General features: G+C 38.6%; 1 protein-coding gene across 1 annotated transcript in view; it reads right to left on the reverse strand.

The window, feature by feature from the left end:
* The window catches only part of CTNNA3 (catenin alpha 3), a 767,102-nt gene that overhangs the window by 669,996 nt on the left and 69,380 nt on the right, over window positions 1-27,726 (reverse strand). The window lies entirely within an intron of this gene.

Raw genomic sequence — 27,726 nt, forward strand, 5'->3', positions numbered from 1 at the left:
AGTTAAAGCATTAAAAAGCCAACAAGCAATAAAGTAATATTACTGCAATAGCTGTCCTTCTGAGAGGTTTTCTGTCTTCAGGGTTAGACCAGCTAAAAATTTAGACAGAATTCATCTTGGGAAAGCAGTAAGGAAGAAGAAAAGATTTCACAATGCTGAGAAAGGGGGAAGCATGAGAAAGATTCTGTTATTCTACCCTCCAATGCTCTTCCTGAAGTCTCTACTGTTCAGTTTCTCAATCTTGTCAAGGGCTAACAAATCATTTGTAGTAAAATAGGAGGAGGAAGGATTATTGTCTGTTCATAGCTTTGAATTACTTATAAAAGTAATAAAGGTGGGATATAAATTAAATAATTATTATTATTTTTAACCCAGGCTAGTTTACCCAGCCATCCCCTTTCATTTGTAGCAATGGCAAAGGTCTTGGTACGTTTTTTCCCCCCAGCCCTCCACTCCTTTAAAAAGGACATTTCCAAGATGCCATGCTCTTGGGCACAGGGATTCCAAGATGATGGTCAAGGATCAACAGTAGACTTTTCCAGTGGTGGGATTCAAAAAATTTTTACTACCGGTTCTGTGGGCGTGGCTTGGTGGGCATGGCAGGGGAAAGATACTATAAAATCCCCATTCCCTCTCCACTCCTGGGGGAAGGTTACTGTAAAATACCATTCCCTCCCCACCCCACTAGCCTGCTTTCCAGCTCCATTCTCCTGTGCAGGGCAACAAAAGAAGACCCAGCTGATCAGCTGGGACTTGGGAGGCAGAGAATAGATTGGGCGGGGCCAGTCAGAGGTGGTATTTGCCGGGTTTCTGAACTACTCAAAATTTCCACTACCGGTTCTCCAGAACTGGTCAGAACCTGCTGAATACCACCTCTGGACCTTTCAAAACAAAACAGCAGTATTTCATTATCATGGGAATGCTATCGCCATTAGTGCTTTCTCATTGCTGATGAAGATTCGAGGTTACTGGTGAAGGAAGAGTCAAAATAATGTCATAACCAGGGGTGGGATTCAAATTTTTAACAACCGGTTCTGTAGACATGGCTTAGGTGGTGGGCGTGGCTTGGTGGTCATGTGACTGGGTGGACATGGCTTGGTGGTCATGTTATTGGCTGGGTGTGGCCAACTCAACATCACTCACATCGAGGCATGCATCTCCTCGCCTGGCCTCTCATGACTGTGGGGATGCTGCAACAGTTGTAAGTGTGAAAAATGGTCATAAGTCACTTTTTTCAGTGCCGTTGTAACTTTGAATGGTCACTCCACACAAGCAAAGTACCAGCAAAGGAGGGGGAAAAAACTCCAAAGTCTAGTCCTGCCAAGAATGTAATAAGGGTTAACGGAGAGGCAGTTTCTGTAAGCAACACCAGAATGTTTCCTTCCTGCCTTCCTTACAGGATTAGGCCAGTAATTTCTTCTAACAACCGGTTCTCCAAACTGCTTAAAATGTTAACAACTGGTTCTAGCGAATAGGTGCAAACTGGTAGAAACCCACCCCTAGTGATAACCATGTATTAGGAGAAAAAAGCATGATGAAAGCTGAGAAGTGCTTAATTGGTTTTTCTTTTATAGTTAAGGAGTTAATATTCATTGGACTTTAACAAATAATCAATAGATACAAACTAACATTAGGTTTCCAATCTTTTATAGCAGGATTTTTCAAATCTTGTAATACTACAACTTCCTAAAATTATATATTTCTGTGGTTCCCTCCCTAGGCATAAAACTTTAGTATTTTAGGATTAAATCTGGGTCAATCATCGGGTCCAGAGGTTTAGTATTCTGAGCTTTCAGACCGATGCTGGAGCCCATCCTCAGGAAACTTCTCTCTAGCAGAGTGTGTGTGATGACCCAGAGTGTACACAAATGTAACAAAATCCAAAACGTAACTAAATGTCCTTTAATGCCTCCAACTTGGCCCCACTGTTCAATAATTCTCAGTTGAAGATAAAACGTATTCAAAAATAGTCTTCAAAAGAAAGCAATACAGTCCGAACTTAATGAGCAGATAGAGGTGAAATAAAAAAACTAAAACAAATGACAATGAAGGAAATTCCACAATGGACCAAGATAATTACCAACTGCAAGAAGATAACAAGGCACAGTCTGTTGGAAGGACGCCAACCAACTTCAGCCCAAGATTAAAAAACTCTTTGCTTCTGGCAATGCTGTGTTTTAACCATGTCTCTTATATACTATTCTCCCAGCTGCAACCAATGAGGAGGATCATGGCCACTTCTTTTCTCGTAAGCCAAGTTGTTGCCTTCTCCAATCCTCCCTGCGTGTCCTAGGATGAAGAGGGGATGGGCCTGGTTCTTCCTCTGACTGCCCAGCCGGCCTCTGCCCTTCCCCAACTTCCTCCCCAACCTCTGGAGCCACACCTCCACTCCCTATCGACTGTTCCTCCTCTCGCTCAGTGTCCGACTCTAACAAGGGCATGACAGTGTGTGCTTTGGGCTATTCTCTGTGTAATATTTATATGGTGCCCATTATGTGTGGCTTTTTAGATGTAAAGTGGGGTATTGAGTTGTTGGCTGTTTTTTCTTTGTGTTGCCCAGCATTCACCTCCCAAGTACTTGATAAGCCGGGTATAAATCAGCACTCCTGTTGATTGATGAGGGCCCCATTTCCCATAATCCTATAACATTATCCCGGGACACATTTAAGTACAATTTTGTAAAACCATTTTCTCATAAATAAATAAAAATAAAGGAAAAAAACATAAAATTCAAAACCATATATTTAATTTAAAAATCTTGTTTACTTTTCCTACTTTACAAAATGGAGAATTCGTTTTAGAAAGAAAACCATCTTTATCACAAAAGTGGGAAAAAAAGAAATCAGAGGATTTGCTTTGCCTCAGTTCAGCTTCTCTTAAACTGCTCCAAAAATATCGCATAACACTGGCGGGCTGGAAATGTTGACTGGCGTTCGGTCATCTAATGCGGTAACACTGAGAACATTCAGAGCCCTTGACCCTTCTCCCTTTTCTTGTCATAATTCTCTCTTCAGTAGGACAGCTGAGTCCTTTGGGTAGCTAAAGCTTTGCTTAGAAGTTTTATGTCCTCCAGCCATGACTGTTCTTGCTTGGAAGGGAAAACACAACACTTAGGTTTCTTACAGAGAGCTCTGGAGGCATCTCCTTGAACACAAAATAAGGACATGCCTCTAGAGCTCTGTAAGAAACCTAAGTGTTGTGTTTTCCTTGTATCAGGGAATTTTGTGTCAGACAGTTAAGCCTGCAATGAAAGTGGTCTTCTATCCATTGTTTCATGAAAAAAAAATCTATGTTAGGGCAACACTGGTTCAGCCTAGTACTCAAAGATTAATATCTGCTATCACAAGCTTTTGAAAATTTGTGATATTTTGTTGATTTATTGTTTAAAAATAAATTTAAAATTAACAACATGCTGTGAAACAGTCCAAGATAACATTGCTAGCTGTTTGGTTCATGTCTTGAACACTTGACAAAGCTTCTGAAGCAAGGGAGCTCGTAACAAAGGAATGTAACCCTGAAATGCGTTAGTAAAACAAAGTAAGAGCATTCACAAGTATTTGCACTCCAGGAAATTTGCAAACGTGGGAGTACACAGGGAATTTTAGAAGTTAAAGAGAAGAAACATGGAAGACAACCTAGGCATTTCCTCCACTTAATTAAGTTTGAGGGCCAATCTTTCCCATAACCCTCATAGAAGTTTTGAAGTCAAGATGAATCAAACCTAGATTTCATTTATGCAATGGTTCATCTCACCAAAGGTGCTGTTGTAACATCTCACAGCATTGTGTCAAAGGTGCTTTTTCAAAAGGCAATTGGACTGTTTCTTTTTCCCTTGAGGAAAGAAGAAAAAGAGGTTTCACCAAGAAGCTTCAATGGTTCTGGCAGGAGGCTATGGAGGAATTAGTCCTGACAGAATGGGGGGGTGCATGGAAAGATTACATTTCTTTGCAGTCATTTGGTCGGACGGTTGGAGTTTGTCTCAAAGCACCTTTGAGACAACTATGACCTGGATGACTGAGAATCTCACAGACTTCTACTGTATGTTAGCACAGACAAAGCAGAGCCACAGGAAGGAGCTGGGAACCAACTGAACTATTCTGGTAGATCTCTGGTTCCCCACCATGGTTTAGAAACCACTTCACCCATCAAACCGATTTCTTATTAGCTGCTTTCAAAACACTTATTGGGGTAGTGAGGTGAGAGATATCAATCACAGTCACTGCAGTCAGATCAGGTCCAAATTAATTAAGACCTAAGCAAAATCCAAACAAACCATTTTACGGGTTTAACACAACCATTGAGTAACGTCTTCGGTGAATAGAATAGAGCAGATGGCATAGAAACACTCTAAAGAGCATACTACAATTTAGATTGTTTTTTAAAATGCTATAAATCACTGGCATTCACCTGAAAAACAGCTTTAGGTTATCGGCTAGGCTTCCATTCTGCAATTAATATTGTATAGATAGTATTAAACTTATAACCATTTGTTCAGTGACCGTTCCAAGTTACAATGCAACTGAAAAGTGATTTACAGCTGGTCCTTGCACATACAACTGCGACAGCATCCTGAAAGTCACATGATCAAAATGCTTATTTATTTATTTAGTTCATAAACCACACATCTTGCAGTTCACGATGACTGAGCAGTTGACAACCAGCATGCAGCTCTGGTGGCCTAGAGAGGTGGAGCTCTAGTCTCACAATCAGAAGGCTGTGAGTTCGATCCTAGGTAGAGGCTAACATTTGGAATAGGCTATCCTGCTCAAGCAGGGAGTTGGACTAGATGACCTCCAAGGTCCCTTCCAACTCTGTTACTCTGTGTACAATAGTTACAGCATTGCAACCTTCCCATTTGCAACTTTCTTGGGAGCAAAGTCAATGGGGAAAATAGGATTCATTTAATAACTACATCTTTCACTTAACAACTACAGTGATTTACTAAACACCCATAGCAAAACAAGGGAGTAAAATTGGCTACATGACTTACTTAACAACTGTCTGGCTTAGCAATTAAAATCCTGATCCCAGTTGTGGCCATAAGTTGAGGACTATTTGTACAGGCATCTCAAACAAGGAAGTAATTCTTTTACCTGGGGTCAAGGTGAAAAGACTCTTTTTATAAGTCTGCTTGATCCTCCTGGCAGAAATCCTGTCAACAACCTCTCCAGTTTTATTGTTGTGCCTCTAGCATCCTGACTGGATACTCAGCAGTTTACAGCTATCCTGCTGTGTTAATTGATAGGGTAACAAGAGTAAACTGTCAGCAGATACAGAGGCTTCGGAACACCCACTGGGCCTGAGGTAGATACCAGATAAAGAAGGTTTGAAGGTAGCCACGGAGAAAGGATAGCTCATCCTTTGGTGCCCTGAATGTTTGCTATAGCATATTACAACACGCCCAATAATAATAAATATGATAACTGGCATTCAAGCAGCTGCAATTAGTTAGTTGTCATTTGTTAACATCCAGATTACATTTGAGAATTTGTACTTAACTCCAGGAAATAAATATACTTGCAGTTGCAGGGGTTTAAAAATGAAAGAAAAATAACTCTTGGGTTTAATTAGATTATATCTAGCAATCTCAATTAAGTAGTATTGTTTAAAAAATATTGGAAGAAATTAGAACAGTAGTGAAATGAAAGATACACAGTTAAGGGACGTGTTTTTGTTTCTGGCAGCTAAATTAATAACTGCTCATGAGTGGAAGTTTCTTGGTAATTGAAAAAATCGCATGGTCTTCTTGGGAAAAAAATCATATAATTCAGATATTAACTTTACAAAAGATTGAACAGTATTTTTATTGAATCTGGGAAAATTTCCTTGGGCCACCTTTCCTTGTTGGGTTTATATCTTCCTTAAGGGGACAAATTAATCCTATGTGGCTTTTCTATTCCAACAATATACCTTTGGTCTTGATAAAAACGTGAGCTAGAATTAACAGAGGATTTGGGACCAAGACATTTAAATTAAGAAAGCCAGAATTTCTCATGCATATTATAATACAATTCCCATTCTCACTCCTATCTCCAGCTATCCCTAGGTGCTTTTCTTTATGTCTTATAAGTCTCACAGATGAACATTTTCTCCTTGAGCCAAATTAATGGGTTACCTCAGACTGCAGCAACCTACACTTATATATGCTCTATCATGGAGGTAGAATCAGAACGGGTAATCCTATATTTATGACCATTCATTTAAAAACCATTCAAAGTTACAACCACAATGAAAAAAAATGAGATTTTTGACCAATCCCTGCACATGCAACCATTGCCCACATCCCCATGATCACATAATCAAAATTGGGCGCTCAGCAACTGGCATTAATTTAAAATTAAATACAGTTGTCAAAAGGGCTAGAAAAAGAGGTGGGGGGATTTGGTGAAAGCAGAAAATTATATAGAAAAAGACTCACTAAAAATTTACTAATATTTTAAAATAAAATCTCTGAAGGTAAAAATCATGGAAATGTTCCCTCTGATATAAAGAATTATTTTATCAAAATCTCATCCAAATTCAATCAATTTTTATTACGGGCACAGACCAGCATTACAGATAAAAGCATTAAAAGCAATAATAAAAGAAAAAGAAAAAAAACAGACAGAATACAGTATTATATTACAGTTAGAATCTGCCTGATTTTGCACACAGTATAACAAAATTTGTCCATCCAAAATTCATAATCTAGACTTCCAGCCCACTTGGAGATTCATGGTTTTGGGGAATGGCTTTTTTACTTGAATTGTTATTAGAATATTTAGATTTCCATCTGAAAGAATTTGTGCCAACCCTAAAACTGAATATTAAACAATAAAACATTCTCAAATACCAGAAGATGCCATTGTCACCACTCTTTGTTTAAAGAGTGGTGTAAACAAAGGAAGCCCAAAGGTCACTTATTAAATTTGGAATCAAAGAAGTACATACAATATTCCAGGACATTTTCTCATAGATCCGTTAGCTACTGTATATCTTTAGTATATGATTTTTTTCAGTTATATATACAGAAAAAACATATTGTAACACGTTCCAATTTTGCTCCTTCTGAGTAAACATTTAAACAGACAATTTAGAAGATAATTATTTATTGGTTTAGGACCATAAATAAAATGAATGAAATAAAATTATGATAATTTCTTAATTCAGCAGGCCAGTATTTCTGAGTTCTATGTCTAGTGCCATGTTCTGTCTTTCCTTTTCCAAGTGCAATTAACATTGTCGCCATCACCACTATCTCCAGAAATGCTGTGCCTACTAAGATAGAGCCACACAAACCATGCAATTTTTAGCAATGCTTTAAAAGCAACAAACCATTATAGAAGTTAGCTTAATCAGTGCTGTTTTGGAGACACAGAGCCAATATGAGTGGAACATTGGAACAAAATACCCACCTCTTTGAGTTGTGTATTAATCAAAATGCATTTAATTAAACCAGGTCATTATGAGATTTAAAATAATAGTAATAAATGTTCTTATTGACCAGAACAACAAGGACAGGAGTGGTTTTAAGGTTCTGCACACTGGGATCCAGGCCAATCTATCTCATGATCTGGTCTTAGCATTTCTTCTGGATCAACCAAAAAAATAGAAGCATATTAGTTAGTTACCTATCTATATAAAGTTGCCATTTCCTAGTACTCCATCTCTGTGTGCAGCATACAAATCAAATGTTCGTACTGTCACATATCATTGATATTCACAATAAAATATAAGAACTGAATATAAGAACTGAAATAGCCTGCAAATGCCAGGCAAATTAAAACTGGGCCAAACATTAATCAGTTGAAAATATAGAAGCTACATTTAGTTAAAGTTGTTTCAATCTCACTGAACTCAACAGCAGCTAGCTGACTCAGCCTTCCATCCTTCTGAGATCAATAAAATGAGGACCCAGATTGTTGGGGGCAATATGCTAATTTTGTAAACTGCGTAGAGAGGGGTGTAAAGTACTATGAAGCACAGCGGTGGTATTCAGCAGTTTCTGACTAGTTCTGGAAAACCAGTAACAGGAGTTTTGAGTAGTTCAGAGAACCAGCAAATACCATCTCTGACTGGAGATTTTACAGTATCCTTCCCCTGCCATGCCGACCAACCCATGCCCACAGAACTGGTAGTAAAAAAATTTGAATTGATGAAGCAGTATATAAGCCTAAGTACCATTGCTATTGCTAATAGTAGATAGATTTTCTGCCTACAATAGTAATAAAGATAAAGTAAAATAGTTAATCTATGACCTGACCTGCACTAATGAAATTACTATGCAAATGTTTGTCAAATAGTAGGCTGTAAAACATACAAGGCAAATTTACTTCCTTATTTCCCTATCACTGTGCTAAGGGGGAGAAAACATCCTATTCTGAAGGTATTTCATTTAATAACAGATAATCAGAGTTGGAAGGGACCTTGTAGGTCATCTAGTCCAACCCCCCATCCAAGCGGGAGACCCTACACCATTTCTGACAAATGGCAGTCCAATCTCTTCTTGAAGCGTCATCACTTGATGGCGCTCCCACAACTTCCAAGGGCAAACTGTTCCATTGGTTGATTGTTCTGTCACCCTAACCAGATACTTCTGAAAGGCTCACAAGCAGTGCACAAAGCTAAAGATCCAGTGCCTCAGAATATGGTTTCATTCAGCTATCTTTCAGATTCATTCTCCATTGTTTGTCTGTTATATGCACATTGGTAGCATTTTTATTTTTATATTACTCCATGTATTGTAGCCATAAAAGACAGCTAGGTGACTTTGGATTAGTCAGTTTCTCTTAGCCCAACCTATCTCATGGGGTTGATATTGTGGAGAAATAGGAAAAGGAAGATGTTTTGGATATGTTCGCTGCCTTGAGTTATTTGTAAAAATAATAAAGGCAGGATACAAATAAACAAATAAAATAAACAAACTATTGTACTAAAAGAGAAATTCTGCTGTCATCACTTTAAAACTTTAGCAAGGAAGTAGGACAGTTAAGCTAAATGTAAGAATAAAAATATGCATTTAAACATTTTTTTAAAAAAAGATAGTTTTGATTTCCACAAGATAAAAGATAATATGCATCTAACCCAGGCTGGAGAATTCCAGTAATGCAGCAGATTAATATGTATGTTAGAAATTGGATGGGACATAGGTAAAGAATTATGTGAATGAAAGCAAAAGCAGATTAGGAGTTTATAAAAATGTAAGAAATGTGAGAGATTTCCTTCCTCCACATTTACAGTAGAGAGGAATCTTGTCTTCTCATTAGATACAGTGTTTTTTATTGATAGTTATAGGGTTTTTTTTCTGCCAGATCTTTTGGAAAGACTACCCTAACACATCTAACTTTGAAAAGTAATATTTTAAAAGCTCTGTGTGGTATTGGCACTGCAATCTTCACAATCAATCAAGTATGAAAACTGCATGTCGGTCCCACAATCACATTACGCAAACTATTTTCTACATTGGCAGTCACAAATAAATAGTAGTGCGCACATTTGGGGAGAATTAATTGAACAATGACTAAGAAATAATCTAACTGGAACTTATATGCTTTGTTTCAAATGCCTCTAAAGGTTAAGGTTATTTTTTAAGACACCTGGCCATCCTTTGCTTTCCCATATAAAGGGTACAAATGAGTCATCATTATATTAAATTGGTGATGAAAAGATACAAGTGAATCACAGCTATTTTGTAGATGACATTTTAAAGCCAAGATTGAGATGTCCATTGCAGGCCAACAGCAGTGTGTCAATAAGTCTCATGCTGTAATGGTGGGTGGGAATGACCTTGGGAAACAGAAGAAAGAGCCAGGACAATGGTCAGATTAGGGGCAACTTAGCCCACAGAAGAAATCGGTGTAGCAAATATCTCACACAGGATCTTCTCTAGTTTCTTGAGCTGTAAAGACAATGGGAAAACTGGTAAGATTCTGTTAATGTAACCTTGCAATAAAGTCATGGCAGGACTTATGGAACGTGCTCCTTGTCTGAACTACTTTGTAAGGCTAACACATGCATAGTCCTTTGTAGTAGCTGCTCCTCTGGATGCTTTTTGAGAAAACAAGAATGTGGAAACAGCATTTGATCAGGCGTTAAACCAGAAGTAAACAAACGATGGACTACCAGTTACCTGTAGCTTACAGAAGTCCCATTTGAGAACTCCCAAGTGCTGCTACCAAATTTCAGTGCCTGCTACAATCATCCTTGTCCAACCCCAAGACTTGCTGCTGCTTTTGTCTTCCTTCTTCTAATTCAAACCCCATTCTCCCTGGTTAGCTGGCAGCAGATGCAGACGGTGGAGGAGAGGGAGGACTCAGATGAGGGGCCAGGACCATTAGGGAGTGGAGTGCTGCCTTCAGAGATTGTGGGGGCTGGCAGTAGCAATGAGGAGGTTCCTGAGGAGCCTGTGCCAAGTGTGCGTGCACGCAGGGCTGCTTGTAGGAAAGAGCAGCTGCAGCAGCATGGGCGACTCGGGAGTAAAGGTGCAAGGTAATGGCCCCTCCTTCAAGAAGATAAAAGCCAGCTGTGAATCAGACGTTCTTTGTAGGAAGCAAAAACATTTTGAAACTCCAGCCTCGTGGACATTGCAGTATCTTAAGTTGTTATTTGAAGACTCTTGTGGTGTAAAATATTTCTTATCTGTTATTCTTGACAGCCTCGCATAGTTTTGGTGAGGCTTGTGCTTATCAAAGTTAATTAGTTTGCAGCAGCCTTTTAACTAGGGATTCATAAGAATCATTAAAAGGTTTCTGTGTATTTGTTTTATTGGAAAAGGGTTTGGGTCAGAACAAAACCACATCTTCTATGGGAACAAATCAAGAAGAGAACTAAGGGGAAAATTCCCAACAGAATAATTAACCAATGGAATGTCTTGCTTTCAAAAGTTGTGGGTGCTCCATCACTAGAGGCTTTTATAAAAGAGACTGGAAAACCACTTATCTGGAATGGAACAAGAGGTTGAAGACCTCCAAGGTCCCTTCCAACTCTGTTATTCTGATACATTGGGAGTTAAAGATCCTCTGAAGAGGAACGCTAATTATGTCCACAACTCATGTCCATCAAGCATTAAGCCTGACAGACACAAAGTAAAGAGCCCATTAACACAGGGAAAAGATGGGGAAAACAGTACCAAATTTGAAATATAGTAGTTATAAAAAGGGATCTGCTACATACATCTGCATATTGACCTTTGTATAAAATAAAAATTATTTAACTATGTCATGTAATTCTCCAAAGTTCATATTTATATGTATGGTATAGGACACACTTGATTTTTCTTAACTTTGCTTTAATTTTGCAGAAGTTCACAAGATCTCTTTTTGGTTATCCTCTGCATTATAGAATCATAGTGCTAGAAGGCACATACCTGCTCAAGGTAAGTAGCTTATCCCATCTCATCCCACAAGAAAGATCAGTTCAGAGGAAATCAATTCCTAAAGACTAAATCTTTTATTGACACAGCTATAATAACAATATTGCAAATTCTCCCTACTTTACCTTCTTGTTGTTTGATAAATTAGGGAAACATCTGCCTAAGCTGATCCTGAAAGTTCTCTTTAGGGAACTAAGGACAGATGTATCTTAAATGTTGCAGTGTCTATGCTAAAAGGGGATGGAACAGATGATATGCTTTGTGCAGTATTCAAACTAGCAAGGATATCACTGAGAATATTCTGGAGCTACATTTGGTAGAGAAAGCCAAACAAATACAGGGCAACCCAGGATTAGATCTTCTAGGGTTTTGAGGGCAAAGTTTGATAGAAAATCCTTGGACTTCCTCTGATAGTTCTGATAGAGAAGTACATGGAAGTTAAAAGCTAAACGTGTAGTGCCCAGAGAGGGATTTCAACATCCATGAATATATTCCAGCATGGGACCTACAAAGAATTATTTGAGTGGTAAGTCTACGCATGCACACCTAAAACACAAATGACCACAAATAAAGCTGGTGTGATGAAATGTTGGGAGAATGTAGAGCCATTATAGAAAACATATATACAGAATATAGAATAACAGATTGAAAATCTGGAGTTTTCTAGCCCATCCCAAGCAGGAGACCCTATACTATTCTGTTCAATCTCTTTTGGAGGCAAGTCATTCCAATGAGTTTGGGGAAAGTGAAAAATGTGAGAAAGGAACTGAAAACAATCTGCTTTTTACTGTCCTTTAATCTGATTGGGTACATATGTCAGGAACATCTATGAAAAATGTAAATTTCATTGTGGGAGGAAGAAAGGAAGTTGGTAGCTGATACAGCAACCACTAAATATGCATCTAGAATACACACACACATACATACACACACAAATATCAATCAATTACAAAATGAAATAAAAAAGCAAGATTTATTTATGTGACTAGTTATTTAATAGCTAAACTTTAGCAATATTAAGCATGAAATGATAATTTAATAATAAAAATAGCTTCCATCTATACAGTATATACTGGAAACAGCAAGACCGTATTTTAAAAAATGCAACTATCAACATCTATGAAAAATACCCTCTGGCATGCTGAATATTATTTTAATTCTAAAATAAAGGTATTCATAGCATTAATAATTAGTATTCTTATATCTTTCTACTGCAGCGTAACAACAAGGAAGCCAGATCATATACAAGAAATTAGAAATCTTAGAACCTTTTCTTTCAGAGCAATTCATCAGATAGATTGATTTCTGCACATCCCTCTGCCTGTATCAATCAAAAGCCTTCATTATGTAAAGCAACAGATACATTGACAAACAAGCAGTTTTTGCTCAGAGCTCTGTACTTTGATCAGACCTCAGTCCCCCTGGTTTTGTCTGTCAGATTGAAAACTCCAATCTCAGCAACAACAGAAATCCTCCAATCCAAATCCACTTGCAATCTTCTGCCATTTAAACCCTCTCACTTTCCAAATAAAGTATTCTCTCTCTTCAGCCTTCAACTTCGAAAGGCAAGCTATTCCATTGATTAATTGTTCTCACTATTAGGAAGTTTCTCCTTAATTCCAGGTTGTTCCTCTCCTTAATTAGTTTCCATCCATTGTTTTCTTGTCTTTCCCTCTGGTGCTTTGGAAAATAAGTGGACCCCTTCCTCTTTGTGGCAGCCTCACAAATATTGGAATACTGTTGTCATGTCAGCCCTAGTCCTTCTTTTCTCTAGAATAGCTATACCCAAATCCTGCAACCGTTCTTCAGATTTTTTTTGGCTCTAGGCCTTTAATCATCTTAATTGCTCTTCTTTTCCAAAGTCTCAACATCTTTTTCATAACGTGATGACCAAAACTGGATGCAGTATTCCAGTTGTGGTCTTACTAAGGATTTACAAAGGGTACTAATACTTCATGTGAGTTTGAGTCTATGCCTCTGTTTATACAACCAAGGATTGTATTAGCTTTTTTTGCTGCTGCCTCACACTGCTGGATCATGTTTAAGTGATCATCCACTAAGACTCCAAGGTCTCTCTCGCAGTTACTGTTTTTGAATGAGGTTTTGCCTAACCTTGCTTTTCTCCATATTAAATTTCATTTTGTTGGACAGGGCCCATTATTCAAGTCTGTCAAGATCTTTTGCTATTTCTGCCAGCTTAGTGTCATCTGCAAATGTGATGAGTTCCCCTTCTATTCCCTCATCTAAATCATTTATGAAGATATTGAAGAGTACTGGGCCTAAGGCAAAACCTTGTGATACCTCACTGTTTATTTCTCTCCATGTAGATGTAGTGCCATTAAGGATTAGTCATTGAGTACAGTTGGTCAGATCATTACAAATCCATCTGGTGGTGATGCTATCTATCCCACATTTTTCTAGCTTACCAAGTAGATTGTGGACTACTTAGTTGAATGCTTTACTGAAGTCTAAGTATATTATGTCCACATCATTTTGCTGGTCTACTAATTTAGTCACTTTGTCAAAGAATGAAATAAGATTGGTTTGACATGATCTCTTTTAAACAAACCCATGCTGGCTTCTAGTTATAACTTTATTTGTTTCTAGATGTTCACAGATCTGGTTTTTTTATTATCTTTTCCAGTATCTTCCCATAGGTTGATGTTAGGACTTCAATTCCCAGAATTTCTCCTTCAGCATGAAGTTTGCCAATCTTAAACTTGCCAAGACTGAAAAACGCTGATCTACAGATAGGGATTTTTATCATCCCTCTTTTACTGGTTCCTACTTACTTATGAGCAATCATAATGCAAAATCCCCATTCCTAACTCACCCCACAGTAATGGGTATGCAAAATCCCCATTACCACTTCACCCTAGAGCAGGGGTTTGGGGCCTGGAAGACCTCCTGCACCACCCTGGAAGCCAAACAGACCACATGGGGGTGGTCTCCTGGGAGGGGAGGGTGGGATGGGCAGGATCAGTCAGAGATGAGATTAGCTGGTTCTCCAAACTGGGAAAAAAGTTAACTGGTTTGCCGAAACCGGTGTGAACCAGCTGAATCCCACCTCTGTATTAACCCAAAAATTATGAAAAGAAACTAGGGGTGTATAAAAGGAAGTTGGATGGAGGAGACGACAATATATTGTCCCTTGACAATACATCCAATCCTAAATTCAGCTAAGAAAGTGTGATGACCCAGGGCATGGCACAAAAGCAAGAAAGTCACAAAAGTAGGTAAAGTCCCTTTAATACCTCCAACGTGATCCCCAATGTCCAGTTATCATCGGCGGGAGAAAAAACTCTCCCAAGAACAGTCTTGGGAGAAAGAAATTTAGTCCGAACCCAAAGTACATCTAAATTACAAATAAAAACCAACACAAACCACACTGCAGCAATTAATGAGACAGGGCAAACAAAGATAATGCACGCTTTGCTTCCAGCAACTTTGCTGTGCATAATTTGCCTTTTTAAACAGTTTTCCCAGCTGCAGCTAATGAAGGGGATCAGGGCCCTTTCCTCCCCCATAAGCCATGTAACTCACATTGTTCCCTTCTCCATTCCTCCCTGCATGCCCTAGGATGAAGTGGGGGTGGCCCTGGGTTTTCCTCTGAATGCCCAGCCAGATTGTGCCCTTCCCCAGTTTCTTCCACAGCCACCGGGGCCACACTCCCACTCCCTGTCAGCTGCTTGACCTCCCCCTCAGAATCAGATTCCAACAGGGGCATGACATGAAGTTTCCAAGAAGAAATAGGAAGCAGAAGTGATACGATGCTCTTGATGAGTAAGAAATATCTAACCGGAATGTAGTTCTCCAAGACATCTCCTCCAACAGCAGTAACTCCTAATAAAAAAGGGGAAAATCCTCCAATTTGGGGGTTTCCTGAATAGGAAGGGGCATCTCCCCCATTTGTTTCTGAGAAGGAAGAGATATCAGGTCCTCCATGGTTATGCTTGTCAGCCCTCCAAGGTAGGCCAAACCTAGAAACCAAAAACTTGCAAGATAATACTTTCATTATAAATTTTGGTAATAGAATTTTGCCAGTCTGAATGCACTTTCTCTCTCTCCTGACATTATCTTCATGAGATGCTTTCTGAAATTACATTCTGCCCCAAATTCAGATTTATTTTACCTAACCATTGTTTTGGTTGCCGATCATCCTCTTATTCCTCAAGGTTATGGCTTTTGCCCTTTACAGTTCTGGAAATGTTGAAAAGATGGTGCTTTTCTTAAATGACTTGTTGAGTTATACCAAGATACATAACAAGCAACTGCTACAATTCAGAAAATTGTACATAAAAGAGACTCCAACAAACATTTAACAGCACATTTGGAGATAGTTCTAAGCATGATGCTCTGATCTCTGAGCTCTAGAGTGTCAGCTTTGGAAGTCATTTTGAGAGTCGATGTTCCCACACTGCTACAAGCCTGAGAAAGTGAGAGAAGGGGGGTTTCAATTGAGTAACTCTAAGTAGACAAAATAAAATTCTTTTGTTAGTTCAAGCTCATTGAGTATGGTGCAGAATGAAATAATAATCTGACTTTAGGATGGATTGTGATTGGGCCATGTGATGTGATGACGCTCAAGGGAGGGATGGATTTGTAGTTTGAATATTGAAGGAAGCCTGAAACCTTTCATATTCGGGATTCCACAGATATGCCAGTTTACAATCCAAATAAAGATGCCTTTGAGATATGTCTGTCTTGGAGTTATTGATTGGAATGGAGGTTTGCAGGAATGCTGACATTGAGGCTACAAAAAAACAGGAACCCTGATAATCTCAAAAGAAAACACAGTAAAAACATTTGGTTAACTGTTTAAAATCAGTAGCTGGCTTATGAGTGTGAGGCCCAGACTCTCTCCCCTTCAAACGATAAGAATGAACTTCTGAAAGCTGAGTATTTCAAAAGCAATTCTTTATTGTGAAAAAGAAGTTATCCGGGTACTAGTCAAAGCAGGGTCCAATATGCCTCCAAGCATACAGCATCGATAAATGGAGTTAGAACCCCTCCCCTTATTCTGATGTGGATTTCATCAATACAAAGAAGCAACATGTTAATTCCCCCTCCCCCTTTTCTGGGAATGTAGTTGAGAAAAGTTTCCCAGGAAGTTTCTTTCAGAGCTAGAATTTTTATGGCCCTTCTCCTCTTGCTTTCTCTCCAAGAGGTGACAATTTTCCAGGCATCTGGACTCCAGTCCCCCAGTTGTATATCATGTGCAAGTTATACAGATTTAATACAAGACTTAAGATATTCAGGTTACATCAAAAAGGATTACTTGTACCAACTCCTCCCCCCCCCCACTTTCTTCTTCCATTGAAGAATGGCAGATACACAGATCTGACAATGACGTCTCCTCAGACAAATAGTATACATTTTCTCCAGGCATACAGTACCATCACCGCAGCAATGTTCTTTGAAATAAATTGCTAGCCATGATAGCACCAATCCCTGGCTTCTTCTAATCAATTTTTCTTCACTATTTGCTAATAGCAAACAACATTAAGAAATAATAAGTAACATAGTTACAGCTAGCTTCTGAGCCTTTTATGACCCCAATCATTCCAAACAAAGGAATATTTTATTCTATTTTTAAGGCTGGAATCAATTTCATCAAGACTGCAGGCCACATTTCACAAAGTCCCCTATTTATCCACTAAGCAGCTGGGTGCCGGGTTCCATGGTGTTGACTGGATTTTGCCCAAGGGAGCTTCCGGCTGATCTATTCTTCTTCGTTGCATTTAATGGAAATTGCTACCGAAGGTTTGAGGTGATTTAGTGTGTTTCTTAGAAGGAAAAAACAACAACAAATATAAAGAATAGCTTGATATTTCATTGAATGTTTTCGTGTCTAGGGTAGATGAATGTTTTAAAAGTTTTTTAATTGATCCTGGGGGTTTCATAAGAAGTGGAATTGTTCAAAACTGTAAAGACAAATAAAGCACTATTTTTAAGAAGGCAGGTCATGTACAAAGATACCAAGATAATAAATCAGCATACATGCCAAGCTATTCTAGGATGGAGAAATGACCAATTGGCCTTTAAAAAGACTGTGTAGAGGGGGAAAAAATGCCTTTGCATGTGCAAAAATATGAAATGTGACCATATAAGGCAAAACTATAAATGAAGCATATGAAAAATATTGTGCTTAGCAGGCTTTCAAGTTCCATGTCCCAATTTTCTTCCCAGTGTTGTTACGTAAAGCAAGAAGCTCAGAACAAGAGCTGGGCTGGACAAGAAATAGCACTGATGTTTCTTAGATCTTGAACCAGGCTACACTGGATTGGATCCTCCTCCTTTTGGTGTGGCTTTTTGATAGCAAGAGTGAGATTGTTACAATGGCTGGAAGTTGGCCACAACATATACCAGTTTTAGTTCAGTAAGTTGAAGTCCTACAACAGCATCTTTACCTAGAGAGTACTGAGAAATTCAAGGACAAAGTGCAGCAGGTTTTAAGTGAAACAATCCATCACAATGATATAACCAAACCAATTCAGTCTTTGAAGTAGCCCATAGGGCTGAAGCAAGAGAAATACGTGATAAAACATGAAAAAAATAGTGGAAAACAGAGCAGAGGTCATAGCAAAGGCTTATTTATGGTGCTCTTCTGGGACCTGTAAACATGTGCAATTTCTGGTGCAGAAAAACGGAATTCATAGCCAAGTCTGTACTCAAGAGGATGGATACTTGCTCCTCAGACAAAATGCCCAATGGTATGGTCAGTGGTGGGATGCCAGGTGGGTTGATGGCCACAGCAGTTACCGTGTCTCCATCAAGAGGAACAGCTGAGAAGGAGGAAGAAACAGACACGGGGGACATTGAAGCTTCATTAACCATTAAAAAGGGAAGAGAGAAAAGCATTCAGAACCAAGCAGCAAAAATTCCTGGTTATTGAAGCCAGAAAGAAACATGATTCTGAGAACACCAGACAAATTTCTGGGGCCCCTGGGCTTCCAGCGGTCCACTAAAAGCAAATTTGTTAATATGTAGGATATAGGTGCACAGCCTCCATGATTGACTGGAAACACTGTGTTCCCATGTTCTGCTACAAAGGAAAAAGTCTGGGGAAAATAGGGCTTCCCATTTGTTGTAAGGAGATGCTTTGGAATGCCATGAGTCTTGATGTTGTTGTTTTTTCTTTTGAGTTTTCAAGCACAATGAGTAGCAACACTTAGCATTTCATCAGGAATTTGGGTTTCCCAATTAAATTTAATGGGTTTATTGAACAGGAACTTGAAATAAGAGGCCATTTATAAGAGCAGCGGTAAGAACTTGTGGTATCATTTGTAAGGGTGCTGTTATGCCAAGAATGTTGCTTGAATATTTTTAAAAGCCATTGAGAATGGCTCTTGCATAATTTCTTCATTTACTTTCCTATACTCTAAAAATCCTTCTTTTCTACATTCTAAAAATCCTTTAAGACATGGAATTCTAGCCACATAAAAAAATGCTTCACGATGAAGTGGCCTAGATGGACTTTCATGTGTCCATCTATTCCCATATTTTTCCATCTCAGCTACTTTAAGTATGGACTTCAACCCGAATGCTGGCTGGGGGGAATGCTGACATTGAAATACACACATTTTATTAGAAGTATTTTTCACATTGTGAGATTTGTAATTATTTGGCATGTGTTGGGAGGGAGGCCCCTTTGAAAATCTAGAGTCACACTAGACTCCAGTTGCCTGGAAGGAGAATGAATTGAGCTGAGTGGTATGGATTGGTTCCTATAAATTTCTCTCATTAACACCCACATTTTGGGGGAGGGATGGGGTCTCTGGCCTCAACTGACATGCCTTCTTTGTGCAATTCTCTTTACCAAACCAGGGTTGGAGAAAGGGTCAAGAAGAGCAATAGAAGGAGGATGAAAACAAAAGCATTTGTGGCCCTGATTCTATTTCCACATTTAGTTAGCTTTCAATCCTATAGATAACACCAAGTTGTTGCAGAAAAACAATTAGATACCCAGTAAACCTAGGAGGCCAACAGGAAGTTTACTGATAGAGGAGAATATTTGTAGCTCGGGGTTGAAATGAGAGATAACAACCAAGCTCAGAGAGCACTTAGGGTTCCTCAGGAAGTTTATTAACAATCATTGCTTCGGCCCATTGCATTTTATTAATTAAGATTGTCCATGTGGTGCTGATTGTATTCAAATGTATACATCTCACTATTTATTGTGACAGTATCCATTGTTTATCTATTGCAGTTGAGAATTTAAGGAATTCAAAAAATAATTTGTTATACAGCCACCTTTATCCCTCCCCTCCCCAGGACAAAATTTGCAATGTAAGAAATGTATTCAGTTTTTGTTGTTGTTAGCTGTCAGATATACCACAGCAAACTATTGGAAAACTGAAGTACACTTCTTGAGGCAGAAATGGGATTTTGAAGTGTGGGTAATAACATTGTCTGAAATCTTAGGAGCAAACACTCTTGAAGAATCCTTTGATTAAGCATATCTTAATCCACATTGGAATTTTTTTTAATTATATCAGTACAGTCATTCTTAACAGATTTATTCCATCACTAATTTATCTAAAAATGTCTTTTTAGGAATATAAATATAAAATTATAAAAACAAAATGCATTATTAAAATGTGCTGGTTACTTTAAACATTAAATAAAATACTCAATGAACCCAATACAACTATTTTAATATAAATTATTATTGCTGCAACATTTAGCTATTTTTTAATATCCGAGTTCTAATAGATAAGAGGAAGTACATGTAATGTTTGTGTGATCTACCTGGTACTTTCATCGAAACAATGCAATGGAAATCATTTTAGAAGGGACAGCTCAAATATAAGTGTCCGACTAACTCCACTTTTTCATTCCATATGAAAAGAGTTCCAGTCAGTATCTACCATCCCATCTTTTTTGACACATACACACACTCCAATGAGTCCCTTCTGTTGGACAGTATAGACAGTCTTAACTACCCTAATTGGGTCTGGAAACTACATTGTTAAGCACCATGATTGTAAGTCAAAAAAGCCAGCTCTGGAAGTCCCAGTTGCCATTGTAAAGTGAGGACCTCACATGACTGCAACTTGTGACTTCCTGCTGGCTTCCCCATTGCCCTCGTTTGATGAGCTGGCAGGGAAGGTCTCAAGCCACAATCACATGATCACGGAGATACCATACGAGGATTAGTCATAACTGCTGCTTGTTCAGTGCTGTCAAAAGTTTGAAGGGTCATTAACAAGGACCACATGTCTGTAAGCCGCCGCCTCTTTCTTCTGTGCACAGTTATAAATTCTTAAAGATACATGTTAGGGGTAAAACCTGTTCTAAACCACTTCCCTTAAAGTAAATGAGCATCAACTTCACATGCCTTGGAAATCCAACAAAACAAACCTAAAGCCAGCAAACCAAACAAAAAGACAGGTACATCCAACAGAATTTCCTTCAGCTAGATGGCTGTTGTCAAGTAAGTTCAAAAGTCCAAAATAAAATTACTTACTTGGATGTTTAACATTTTATAGCTCTCTGCTGTGAGCTATCCAGAATTAATTTAAAATCAATCAGTGTCTAAGTCAAATCATTTATTTATTTAAAATAGAAATGCACTATGTACCTCCAGCAGTTTTTGTTTTTGGACTTTTTAGCATTTGTTTGCTTTCATTTTATTTTTCATTTTCAGTGTGTTGTTGATCACTATATACTTAAGTATGTTTTAATCTAAAATTCCCACAGAAGTGACAAATTTTGCCTGACAAAAGCTTTTTCATCTGCACAGTGACCATACAGGTGAAACTCGAAAAATTAGAATATCGTGCAAAAGTTCATTTAGTTCAGTAATGCAACTTAAAAGGTGAACCTAATTTATGAAATAGACTCATTACATGCAAAGCAAGATAGTTCAAGCTGTGATGTGTCATAATTGAGATGATTATGGCTTACAGCTCATGAAAACCCCAAATCCACAATCTCAGAAAATTAGAATATTGTGAAAAAGGTTCAATATTCTAGGCTCAAAGTGTCTCACTCTAATCAGCTAATTAAGCCATAACACCTGCAAAGGGTTCCTGGGCCTTTAAATGGTCTTCCAGTCAGGTTCAGTAGGAATCACAATCATGGGAAAGACTGTTGACCTTACAGTTGTGCAGAAAACCATCATGGACACTCTCCATAAGTGGGGAAAGCCTCAAAAGGTAATTGCAAAAGAAGTTGGATGTTCCCAAAGTGCTGTATCAAAGCACATTAATAGAAAGTTATGTGGAAGGGAAAAATGTGGAAGAAAAAGGTGCACAAGCAGCAGGGCTGACCGCAGCCTGGAGAGGATTGTCAGGAAAAGGCCATTCAAAAGTGTTGGGGACTTTCACAAGGAGTGGACTGAGGCTGGAGTCAGTGGATCAAGAGCCACCACACACAGACGGATCCTGGACATGGGCTTCAAATGTTGTATTCCTCTTGTCAAGCTGCTCCTGAACAACAAACAACGTGGTCCAAAGTCCTCTTTTCTGATGAGAGCAACTTTTGCATCTCATTTGGAGGAAGAATGGAGAGGCACACACTGCAAGATGCTTGAAGTCCAGTGTGAAGTTTCCACAGTCTGTGTTGATTTGGGGAGCCATGTCATCTGCTGGTGTTGGTCCACTATGCTTCATTAAGTCCAGGATCAACATAGCCATCTACCAGGAGATTTTGGAGCACTTCACGCTTCCTTCCACAGATGAGCTTTATGGGGATGCTGACTTCATTTTCCAGCAGAACTTGGTACCTGCCCACATTGCCAAAAGCACCAAAAGCTGGTTCAATGACCGTGGGATTACTGTGTTTGATTGGCCAGCAAACTGACCTGACCTGAGAATCTATGGGGCATTGCCAAGAGAAGGATGAGAGACATGAGACCGAACAATGCAGAAGAGCTGAAGGCCGCTATTGAAGCATCCTGGTCTTCCATAACACCTTAGCAGTGCCACAGGCTGATAGCTTCCACGCCACCCCGCGTTGAGGGAGTAATTGCTGCAAAAGGGGCCCAAACCAAGTACTGAGTATATATGTATGCTTATACTTTTCAGAGGTCCGATATTGTTCAATGTACAATCCTTGTTTTATTGATTGCATGTAATATTCTAATTTTCTGAGATTGTGGATTTGGGGTTTTTATAAGCTGTAAGGCATAATCATCACAATTATGACAAATCACGGCTTGAACTATCTTGCTTTGCATGTAATGAGTCTATCTCGTATATTAGTTTCACCTTTTAAGTTGCATTACTGAAATAAATGAACTTTTGCACGATATTCTAATTTTTCAAGTTTCACCTGTATCACCATAGACATAAAATAGCATTATTTAAATAATTCATTATCAATTAAAGATCTTCCTTTGTACACAAATTATAAGCTCTTTTATTTCATATTGTAAGCCTGAGGTTATGAAGTCAAAATCAAAGCTTTTCTCAACAGTCAAATGAAGGAGAGTAATGCTTACATGTTCTAACGTCAGCTTTCAGGCCAAAATGTTACCATTTTGCAGAAGCAAATTTATCTTTTCAATGTGTACCATGGTTGTCCCAAAGGTGCTTGTATTTTAAAGGCAACTGGTCTTTCTGATTTTTCTTTAAGATAATTTACTTCTCATCTGAAGAAGAGATCTGAAGAAATGAACTGAAGAAGTTTCTTGGATGAGAAGTGAAACATCTTAAAAATCAGAAAGCCCAATTGCCTTTAAAATACAAGCATCTTTGGGACAGTCATGACCTGGATGAATGAGAACCTCAAAGTACCATGGCCACATCCAAGATGTCCTGCCAACCTGAAGAACTTGAATCATAACCACAGACTAAATGGTAACACTGAAATAACAAGTATTAAGAATGATATTGCTTACCACCGATTACCAGGTAGATTCAATTCACACATAAGATATGTTTGAATAGGCTACACTTTCCTGGTTCAATCAAATATCAAAGTCATAATCAATAGTTTACCAGTCACCCTAGTTGTGGTCATACATCAAATTGGAATAAAACCAAACAAATCATAGTATCTTCATCAATCTGTCTGTGGCTTGAGACTCCAACCCCCCTGAAAAACAAGGGGGAGCCAGTTTGGTATAATGGTTAAAGCACGAGGCTAGAAGCCACGAAACTGGGAGTTCTAGTTCCACCTTAACCATGAAAACCAGCTGGGTGACCTTTGCCAGTCACTCACTCTCAGTCCAACCATCTCACGGGGTTGTGGAGAAAATATGAGGAACATTAGGTCTGTTCCCACCTTGAGTTATTTATACAGAAAATCAGCTATGTATTTCTTAATATTTTGTATTTCTTATTTGTCCATCTCAGAAGTGGTATTCAGCAGATTCTGACCAATTCTGGAGAACAAGTAGCGGAAATTTTGAGTAGTTCAGAGAACTGGCAAATACCACCTCTGACTGGCCCCGCCCCCATCTATTCTCTGCCTCCCGAGTCCCAGCTGATTGGCTGGGTCTTCTTTTGTTGCCCTGCACAGAAGAATGGAGCTGGAAAGCAGGTTAGTGGGGTTGGTAGGGAATGGGATTTTGCAGTATCCTTCCCCTGCCACACCCACCAAGCAACCCCCACCAAGCCATGCCCACAGAACCAGTAGTAAAAAAAATTGAATCCCACCACTGCTCCATCTCACTTAATGAGGGCCTCTGGGTACAATATAATCAATAAAATTAACATTAAATTCAGAATTAATTTAAGATTTAAAAGTTTTACATTTATAAAGCTAACAGTATAAAATTTCAAAAGGTAGAAAATTCCAAGATGGAGGGAGAGGTGTTAACAGTTATTAATACAGACGGAGCAGTTCTCATGAGGCCAGCTGGCCGGCCAGGCACATGATTATGTGGGCTTCTGTGTCTCCCATGCAAGGCTGCATGGCCAAGTTTTGACCCCTTGGCAAGCTATAGATTGACACCTCCTTTAGTTGATAGCGGTGTCCCCTCTGCACATTAAATATAGATATAATGGGAATCTGGCAGGCTTTACTGCCACTGCAAAGCAGAGCTGCATTCTGTTCCCTTACTATTTAATTCATGCATCATTGGTCTGTCTTTGCCAAACAGAAGTTCTACCCTGGACACGAGGCAATGCTTATCCTTTTACATTCAGAGGACATGGTCATCTTCCCCTGCTCCCAATTTGTCTTGCTGTGATGCCTTAATGCCTTTGCATCATATTGTCATGATGAAATGCCAGAAATAAATTATTCCAAGTGTTGTAATAGCCATCAGCATAATTGGAAAATTAACTAGGCATCTTTTTCTACTCTTCCCCTTCACAGAAATATCAAATCAGCGACTTCTCAATCTGGGCACAATACTCCTGTAATGTAATAATTAAATGTACAAAGCTGCAAAACAATATCCTGGTAATATTCAAAACAAAACAAAAATGCTAAGACCCCCCTTTTTAACCATGCTCAGTTTTGAAAAAGTTTGGGTAAATTCCTGAGAACCAGGAAGGAAGGAAGAGTTGTTGGTGGGCACTCCTCCGGTGCTCTTTTTATGATCGGATTACATAAAGACATACCTGAAGTGAAGCAAAATATTCGGCACAAATCTAGAAAATGACAAATCCTCTCTGTGCTTTCACCAAAATTTTTCATGCCATCTCACCAATCACACCCTCTCTACCTCACACAGAAGATGGATTCACTGTGCCAATATAAGTTACCTTACCTTCAAAGGTGATGGAAAAGAGATTGAACAATATCCTGTTTCAGGAACACCTCAAGACACAGATATTGAGACTATTGTACATATTATGCACCACATTATAAAAAAAACGTTGAGACTCTAGAAAAAGTACAGAGAAGAGCAACCAGGGTGATAAAACATATGAAGAACGGTTACAGGAACAGGGCATGGTTAGTCTAGTGAAGAAAAGGATCAGGGGAAACAGGATAGCAGTGTTCCAGTATATGAGGGGTTGGCACAGAGAGGAAAGGGTCAAGCTATTTTCCAAAGCACCCGAAGGCCAGAGAAGGAATAATGGATGGAAATTGAACAAGGAGAGATTCAACCTGGAAATAAGGAGAAACTTTCTGACAGTGAGAACAATCAACCAATGGAACAGCTTGCCCTCGGAAGTTGTGGGAGCGCCATCACTTGAGACTTTCAAAAAGAGATTGGACTCCCATCTGTCAGAAATGATGTAGGGTCTCCTGCTTGGGTGGGGGATTGGACGAGATGACCTATAAGGTCCCTTCCAACTCTGATTATAAGTTATCTGTTATGTCAGTGTTTCTCACCCTCGGATGGACTTCAACTCCCAGAATTCCCCAGCCCAGTTCACCCCTCTTAATGTTGCCTATTCCCTAACCCAAACTCTGTGTGTGTGTGTGTGTGTGTGTGTGTGTGTGTGCACTATTATTTTGACCAATCCCTTGCAAATATCCCTAATCCAACTCAACCACATATGTTCAAAGTCACATATTTCCCTTTCGAAGCCAGACTGATGCATAAATTGTACAATAGAAATTTTAAATGCCTTGAAATAGCTTTCAACATGTGCAAAATGTTTAACCAACTTTAAATGATTGCACAAATGAGCTTCTTAGATTAATCCAAGGTTTGCTAGCTTGATTGGTTCTCAGTGAAAATTCCAAATGCTTGACAGATTGGATAATGGCTGCTCCTAGTTACTAAAACTGTTTGGCAGACACCAAACATTTGGTATCCGCAGTTTTAATGAGTAAAAATGAAGGCTTTTTCAAGCCACATTCAATTCTTGAAGAAAGCACAGTGAAATGTGCATGTGTGAGGGTGAAGGTGTGCATGTATGTACATACATATAAATGGAGAGAGAGCATGCACCTGGAGCTCAGTGAAATATTTTCTTGCAATTTGCTCGATTGTTTTAGTATTTATAGTGATCTACCATTTAAGATGCCAGCAGCTGAAGAGTATTTCAATGCAATGTCTTCAACTAAATTAGCATTCTTGTTCTATATATGGTGTTTTCTGCTTCATGCTGAAATAAATGTAGGTTATCACACTAGAGTTCAAAGAAATGTGTGCAAGTTTGTTATTAGCTACAAGAGTATTTCGCCACAGCTCGGCATCTGAGTACCCCAGAAATACTAAGCCTAATTTCAGGATCTTATACTGAATTCAGCAGTTCTTTATCAACAAATCCTTTTAGTCGAGCAAGATAAGCAACAATATGCATTAAATTCACCCCAATTATGAATGCCTCTAACCTGATTTCTAGTATCGTCTGAGCCCAACAGAAAGATTGCAAAAGCCAAGAATCACTTTGAAGAGTGAGGTGGGCAGCATAACAATTTAAAAAATAAATAAATAAATTTCATCATCCCAGAGACTCTATAGTCACATCACTTTGGGATAGCCCTGGGGAAGAGCTACCAAACAATTTTTTGACCATTAGTGAATCTTGTAATGTTGAAAGGAGAAGTAGTTCAGGAAACTCATTTGAGCTGTAGGGGTACAATTACACAAACAAATTTCTGTCTTGTACAGTATCAGACATTGGAAATGTATGAAGTCTTGGGGTGTTTGTCAAGCAAAACAATATTATCAGAAGTTAATTTGCGGGTAAAAAGTCCTCTGTCCTCAAGAATGATTATATTTAGTAACTAGCTGTTGATCAAAATATCATAATGTATTTAGTATGGCTAACAATCCATTTCTGCAAAATGAATACACAAATTTTGGCCTGGCAGACACACCAAATACCTATCTTTTTTTAAAAAAAATGCAATATTGTCTTTTTTTTTCAGAAACTATCCATTCTTCATCCAAAACATACGCCATTGAATTAAAGATGCCAGGTCACTCAATATATATTCACCCGTTTAGTAATCTGCTTTAATATTGATTCATTATTGGATTAAATAAAGGTTCCTATTAGCGATGCTCCATGCGGATGCTTTTTTGAAGTATGAATCAGTACCCCTTGCCATTACAAGTAGATATAAACTTTTTTTTTCCTTTTTCGTTCTGTGTTGATAATTGAGGAATCACATTTTTAACAATAAAATATGCCCTTAATATTGGACTTCACCGCTATAATTTAGCTTTGCAGTAGAAAGGAGAGATAATTGTGAAAACATTGCCACCTAATGGCCATTTTTAAATTAATGAAAAGAAAAATATATGATACATCAGGTGTATCCACTCAAATTAAACACAGCTTAAAATAAACCTGTAACCTGTTCTGACACTCTGATCAGTAAAATAATGAACATGTTCTAATTGACAGCCACTACCTGTTACATATTGTGCTACCTAAATCCCATGGGTTTATATAATTAATTGAGGGCACGGATATGAGAATGGGATATTTGAACATGGATTGTTCAACCATATTTACAGCAGAGAATGAAACATCTTAGAAATGCCTCTTTCCAATCAAATTAGTGAGGAA

This window comes from Notechis scutatus, chromosome 4, assembly GCF_049901735.1.
Source record: "Notechis scutatus isolate UNSWTSFEM ecotype Mainland chromosome 4, rNotScu1.2, whole genome shotgun sequence".
In the NCBI taxonomy this organism is placed as follows: Eukaryota; Metazoa; Chordata; class Lepidosauria; order Squamata; family Elapidae; genus Notechis; species Notechis scutatus.